Genomic DNA, 7038 nt, shown 5'->3' on the forward strand with positions numbered 1-7038 from the left:
GTTGGCAAGAATGGAAGAGTCAGGCCTCGAGAAAGACCGTTGGTGATTAGGTCTGAAGTGGTGCAAGAGCGCCCAGCTCGAGGTCGTGATAAGAAGTATGACAAGAATGACAAGGGCAAAGGGAAGATGGAAGAATAGCCCGAGTCTTTATTTATTATTTGATTATTATTATTATTGTTGTAATAAAAAGGAGGGATTTTTAGAATCCTAGCCTATTCTATTATTATTATGTAACGTACTACTATTATTTTAGGAATTTGAATAAAAAAAAGGTTAAATGGTTATGAAACCGTTGTGATTTTCTTTTATTATTCTTGTCGAATTTCAAATGCAATGCAAATGTCCTTCTATTTACATTTTAGGTATAATGGGTTGAATCCTGTGAAGGATTGCCTACGTATTCACTTAAAAAAGCGAAATCAAACCCTTGCGCGTAGTTCGAGTAAATGTAAAAGAATAATTGTTCGAAGCAAGAGCTTGTAATGAACATAGAAAATAAGCATGAGCTTTTGCTTACTCTGGAGGTGCGAATTTAGTTTATTTGATGATATGAGGATGACAAACTTGTCAAAATGCAAGAGCACAGTGACATTTAGCTTATTTCAGCTTGGCCAGGGGCCGTTTATTTAGTGCCACAAGAGCGACACATGGGTTTACACGAGGCGCATTTTTGTCCTATTCTAGGCATAGTACCATTTCAATTGGTCGAGGTTTGTGGGGTTTGAAAATTCATTCCCATCTAGGTCTGTGATTCTAACCGCACCCCCTGGGAGTATGGATTTGACTAGAAATGGTCCCGCCCAATTAGGTTTGAATTTTCCCCTTGGGTCGACAGGTAAAAGAGCTCTAACCGATTTGAGTACTAAATCTCCTTCTTTGATGTTTCTTGGCCTAACCCTTTTGTTGAAAGCTCATTTGATACGGGCTTGATATGTTTGGACATTATGTAAGGCGCGTAGCCTACGTTCATCCAGGAGGATGAGTTCTTCATACCTATCCTTCTTCCAATCGGCCTCCGGGATTTAACTTTCTAGTAGAATACGCAAGGATGGTATCTCTAGCTCGACTGGTTGTACAGCTTCCATGCCGTAGGTCAAATAGAAAGGAGTAGCCCCAGTGGGCGTTCTAACAGATGTACGGTACCCCCATAAGGCGAAAGGTATCTTGCTTGGCCAATCTCTGTAGTTGTCGATCATTTTCTTGAGAATCGTGACAACATTCTTATTTGCCGCTTCTACCGCGCCGTTAGTCTGGGGTCTATAGGGCGAAGAGTGGTGATGCTTAATCTTGTATTTGGCTAGCAATTGCTCGGTTTCGGCTTGGAAGTGTGACCCATTATCGCTAATGATCTCATGTGGGCAACCATATCGACAGATGATGTTGTTTTGTATAAATTTTGCCACATTTTTAGCCGTAAGACCAGTGTAGGAAGCCGCTTCTACCCATTTGGTGAAATAGTCAATCGCCACTAGAATGAAACAGTGACCTCCTGTTCCGGCTGGGGTTATTTTCCCGATTATGTCGATTCCCCATGCAGAGAATGGCCAAGGAGATGTCATCGTGTAGAGTAATGAAGGAGGGACATGTTGTACATTCCCGAAGATTTGACAATTATGGCAGTGTCTCACGTATTTGATGCAATCGGATTCCATCATGGTCCAATAATATCCCAAACGTGTGATTTTCTTTGCCATCATGGGCCCACTCATGTGAGGACCGCATTCTCCGTCGTGGACTTCTTCCATCACCTTTTGTGCCTGTGAATGATCAAGGCATCGCAGGACTACACCAAGAGGTGTTCTTTTGTATAATTCTCCTTGCATCAGAATGTATTGGGAAGCTAGTAGGCGTATAGCGCGTTGTCCCCTCTTATCCATATCTGGTGGATAGGTATCATTAAGCTTGAAATTCAGGATTGCTTGGAACCAGGGTTCCTGTGCGATTTCCTCTTCGTCGGTGATTTGATGGACGTAAGCCGGCTCTGACCGTCGTTCGATGCACAAAGGCATTTATATCATGGGATCTGGCATATTTATCAAAGATGCAAGTTTCGCAAGAGCGTCTGCAAATTGATTTTCCTCCCGAGGTAGGTGTAGGTATGTTACATGATCAAAGAATTGAGCGACTTGGTCTATCCTAGCCTGATAGGGTGCGAGGCTTTCACTTCGTATTTTCCAAGATCCTGTAACTTGGTTGATGATCAGTGATGAGTCCCCATGTACTCGGAGGTTTTTGATGCCTAAGCTTACTGCCGCTTGTAGTCCAATGAGACAAGCTTCAGATTCTCGCAAAGCATTGTTTGTCACCTCGAAGTCGAGTTTGACAGCAATCGGTGTATGCTCACCTTCAGGAGAAATGAGCAACACTTCTATTCCGAATCCTCTTAAGTTTGATGCTCTATCAAAGTGTAGGTCCCAGGAGTCTACATCTGTTTGAAGTATATCCTCGTCGGGAAATGACCAAGTATCTATGGTTTGTGCGTCGTTGATAGGATTTTCTGCGAAGAATTTGGCGATGGCGCGACCTTTTATAACTTTCAGTGGCACATATTTGAGGTCGAATTCTGAGAGCATCAGAGTCCATCTTGCCAGACGTCCGTTGAGGACAGGTTTCTCGAAGAGGTATTTGACTGGATCCATTTTGGAGTATATCTTGACGGAGTAGCTAAGCATGTAGTGACGTAGCTTCTTCGTTGCCCACACAAGAGCGAGGCATGTCTTTTCGAGTTGTGAGTATTTGCACTCATATTCCAAGAACTTCTTACTTAGATAGTAAATAGCTCTTTCTTCGCTTCCTACAGTTTGAGCCAACATGGCACCCATGGCGGTTTCCGTTACTGTGAGATATAAACCTAGAGGTTGATCTCGTTGCGGTGGCATGAGCACTGGTGGTTTAGCCAATATCTCCTTGATTCGGTCAAACGCCTTTTGACAATCATCATCCCACATGGTGTGGTCTGTTTTCTTGAGTTTCTTGAAGATAGGCTCACAAATCATCGTAAGTTTCGATATGAATCGACTTATGTATTGTACTTTTCCCAGGAATCCTCTGACTTCTTTTTCTATTTGAGGTTGTGGCATTTCAATCAGAGCTTTGATTTTTGAAGGATCTATTTCTATACCGCGTTGGCTAACGACGTATCCCAGGAGTTGCCCAGATTTTACCCCAAATGTGCATTTCTGTGGGTTGAGTCTCATGTTGTACTTTCGTAGTCTCGCGAAGAACTTGCGAAGGTTCGCAATATGTCCCTCTCTTTCCTTGGATTTGACGATCATGTCATCTACATATACCTCAACTTCTTTGTGCATCATGTCATGTAGGAGTGCAGTTGCGGTGCGTTGGTATGTAGCTCCGGCGTTGATCAATCCGAATGGCATTACCGTATAGCAATATGTTCCCCATTGGGTGACGAATGCGGTCTTGTGCATATCTTCCATGGCCATCTTGATTTGGTTATAACCCGCATATCCATCCATGAAGGATAGTAATGCGTGGTCTGCAGTATTGTCTACCAATATGTCAATGTGAGGTAGAGGAAAGTCGTCTTTTGGATTCGCTTTGTTCAAGTCTCTAAAGTCAACACAAACACGGATTCTCCCATCCTTTTTGGGCACGGGTACTATGTTAGCTACCCAGTCAGAATACTCGGAAACTTTGATGAACCCGGCTTTGAATTGCTTGTCCACTTCTTCCTTAATCTTTAGAGCCCATTCTGTTCTCATTCGTCGAAGCTTCTGTTTCACAGGTTTGAAGCCTGGCTTAATCGGAATCCTATGTTCGGCAATATCCCTGTCGATCCCTGGCATGTCTTTGTAGGACCAAGCGAAAACGTCTTTGAATTCATTTAGGAGGTCTATGAAATCGGCCCTTTCGGTTGAGCTCAAGGTAGTCCCTATCCTAAGTTCTTTGGGTTCTAGTTCGGTTCCTACATTGATGGGTTCGGTGTCCTCTATTACAGGTCCCCCTTCCCCTTCCTGTAGTATTTCTTTGGCTACGTAGGGAGGTATTTCGGTCAAGTCTGGGTCTTGGTCATCCTCAGTATCATCGTAAACAGAATTGCACTCAAGATAACACAAAGAGTAAGCAGAACCTGATTCATTCATATTAAGATTTGAGTAAAGTTGAAACAAATAAGCCAACTGATCCATGGTTAGTGGCGGCAAAGGGACAGTAATTGGGGCATTTCCCGAACTATTGTGATTACTCGAGGCTAAGCTAGGAGAAATGAAGGGAGTGGGGATGACAACAGGAGTAGATTCTCTAATGACTTCTCTAGACTCCGACTCTGACTCTGACTCCGACTCCGACTCGAACTCGTCGTCTTCTGGTTCTCCTTTGAAGATCTCTCCTTCTCCAGTGGTGAGCTTGAAGAGTCTTCCTTGGTTGTTGGTCCATTTGATAGATTTTCTCCACCCTTTCTGCTGCTTTGTGTCGATTTCTGTGATCAACGCGGTGGGGTTGAAGCGATTGTCCTGAAGTATCATAGTAATGATCTCATCCTGCGCGGCCCTAATGAATCGATCTTCTCCAAACAATAGGCTAACAGCTTGTTCGTCTAAGCAAGGTGCTTGACGGGTTTTGACGGTAGGAACCGTTTCTGGAGGAATGAAGTAGCAATCGTGAAAGATCTCGATTCCGGCTAACTTCCTCTCAAGATAATGCCAAGGTTCGGGAAATCCGTGAAAGAGTTCTGAACTTCCTTCTTGAACAAAGTACCCATTTAAAGTGGGGAGATATGGCCTCATTTGGACTCCTACGTGCTTGCGGTTTTGGACTTGGGCGAGCATTTCGAGAACTTCCTCTTTTGTGGGTTTGTACCCTAAATTAAGTGGTATTCTTGTTGAGTTGCCTTCCTTGTATGGTGCGAAGGCATTCTTCCGAATTGGGTTCAAAGGCATTCCAGGGAAGTATCCCTGAGATTTGAATATGTGGTTGACCACTAAGTTGGAGTAGGGATTATAGTATAAGGGTGCCAACTCACTTTCTATGACGCTTACACTTTGGAAGCCCCCAAGTTCGTATACGGGATCCGCAAGGACTTGATTGTTTGATTGCTTCTCGATTATTGCCTTGATGGGTGCCGAAGTGATCGTCACTACTTTGCCATTTAGTGGAATCTTGATCTTTTGATGAAGGGTGGATGTTACCGCTTTGGAAGCATGAATCCAAGGCCTTCCCAGAAGTATGTTGAATGAAGCTTCGATGTCCACTATTTGGAAGTTAACCTTCCGTTTGATTGGTCCTGTGGCTATGGTTAGGTTAGAAAGTCCTACCACTTTTCGTCGCGTACCGTCATATGCACGAACACCTTGATTTGTAGGAGTCCAATCCGACTCTTTCATGCCTAGTTTGCATGCCGTTTTGAGGGGTATGACGTTGACCGCGGAGCCATCATCTACCAAGGTCATTGGCACATTTTTCTTTAGACAGATGACAGTGATGTATAGAGCAAGGTTGTGACTAGCGCCAAAAGGTGGCAAGTCTTCATCCGAAAAAGTAATAGCATTACTTAGCTTAGGTGATTCTTGAAAGACCAAGTTGACTATATCTTCAGGAGTAGAGTTATGTGCTACATTCAATTTGGCCAAAGCTTGCAGTAAAGCTTGGCGATGTGGAAATGAGCTTGCCACTAGTTGCCAGACTGAAAGATCATCCTTGGTCTTCTGTAATTGCTTGAGCAAATGATCAGTGGGGTCATCTTCGTTGCCATTTGGTGTGATGACGTTGGTTGGACCGTTTTGAGTAGTGGTTTGATATGGGCGACCCGAACGAGTTAGGTGATCCACATCTTGGTCTTCACCATTTTGGACTATCTCCTTGACTAGGGAGTTTTCAATGAGGTACTCGTCCTCATCGTCATCGGCCCAAACCCCATTAACTGCAGCTAGTTCCTTCATTCTCATGATATCACTTTCTAGTCGTATGATTTGATCGACTAGTTTATCAACCACGGTGACTACTTCTTGCATAGTGGCATTTTGAGAGAAGATCAATGGTACGCGTCCTTTAGGTATTGCGTTGGGATTGCGCAAGGCCGTTACCATGTTTTCTAGTTCCCACACTTGTCTATCTACATTCCTTGCCCATGTGATGAAGTCGGAAATGGTGGGGGAGATAGTAGAGTAGAGCCTTTCTTTCTCAATTGCATGAATTTCATTTTCGGTGGGAGAAATGAGGTGTGAGCAATCTAAGGTAGATTCGTCACTTGTAATCACCAGAACTCCAAGAGGATTCTGAGTGTTGTTGGGCTTACCTCCTGGTGGAATTGGAAGTCGACCATCTTCAATCATATCTTGAAGCACGTGTTTCAACTTGTAGCATTTTTCTGTGTCGTGTCCTTTGCCCCTATGGTATTCACAGTATGAATTTTCATCCCAAAACTTGGACTTCTTTTCGGGTTCGGGAGTAGGTCCAATGGGTTGGAGTTTACCTTGCTTCATTAACCTTTTTAGAGCGTTGGAGTACGTATCCCCAAGGTTTGTGAATTTCCTTGGTGGAGTAGTTTTCTTAGATGGCTCGAGAAGGTTAACTTCGTCGGTCTTGCTAGTAGAGTCGTACGAACTGAAGGAAATGTAGATTCATATACATACTAACATACTCATATATGTCTAAAATAATTTGTCATAAAATTAAAACGGATTTTATACATGCAAACAATAATAAAATAGAAGAGAAATCATGTCCTTACAATGGTGATTTTCGGTTATTAGGGCACAAAAGAGATCACCTTTCTCTTTTGATCTTGAGCTTTCCCTTATGGATGAACAAGATCTAAGTATAAGATCTCTCCCTAAGCTTTATACCCAAGGCTCCTCTTAATTTTAATTAATATTACAAATACTAGTATAATATTAATCAAGTAGAAAATTGAACCAAAATATTTTTAACACTTTGAATATTTCGGTTTTAGAGAGAAAGAGAGGAGGATTTTTATTCTCTCTAAAATTGTATTTTGGATGATAGATAGAATAGAATGAATAATACACTACACTTGGTATATTATAAGGTAAAAATTATAGAAAAACAATAATGGTTTTT

The sequence above is a fragment of the Silene latifolia genome, chromosome 2, assembly GCF_048544455.1.
Source record: "Silene latifolia isolate original U9 population chromosome 2, ASM4854445v1, whole genome shotgun sequence".
Lineage (NCBI taxonomy): Eukaryota > Viridiplantae > Streptophyta > Magnoliopsida > Caryophyllales > Caryophyllaceae > Silene > Silene latifolia.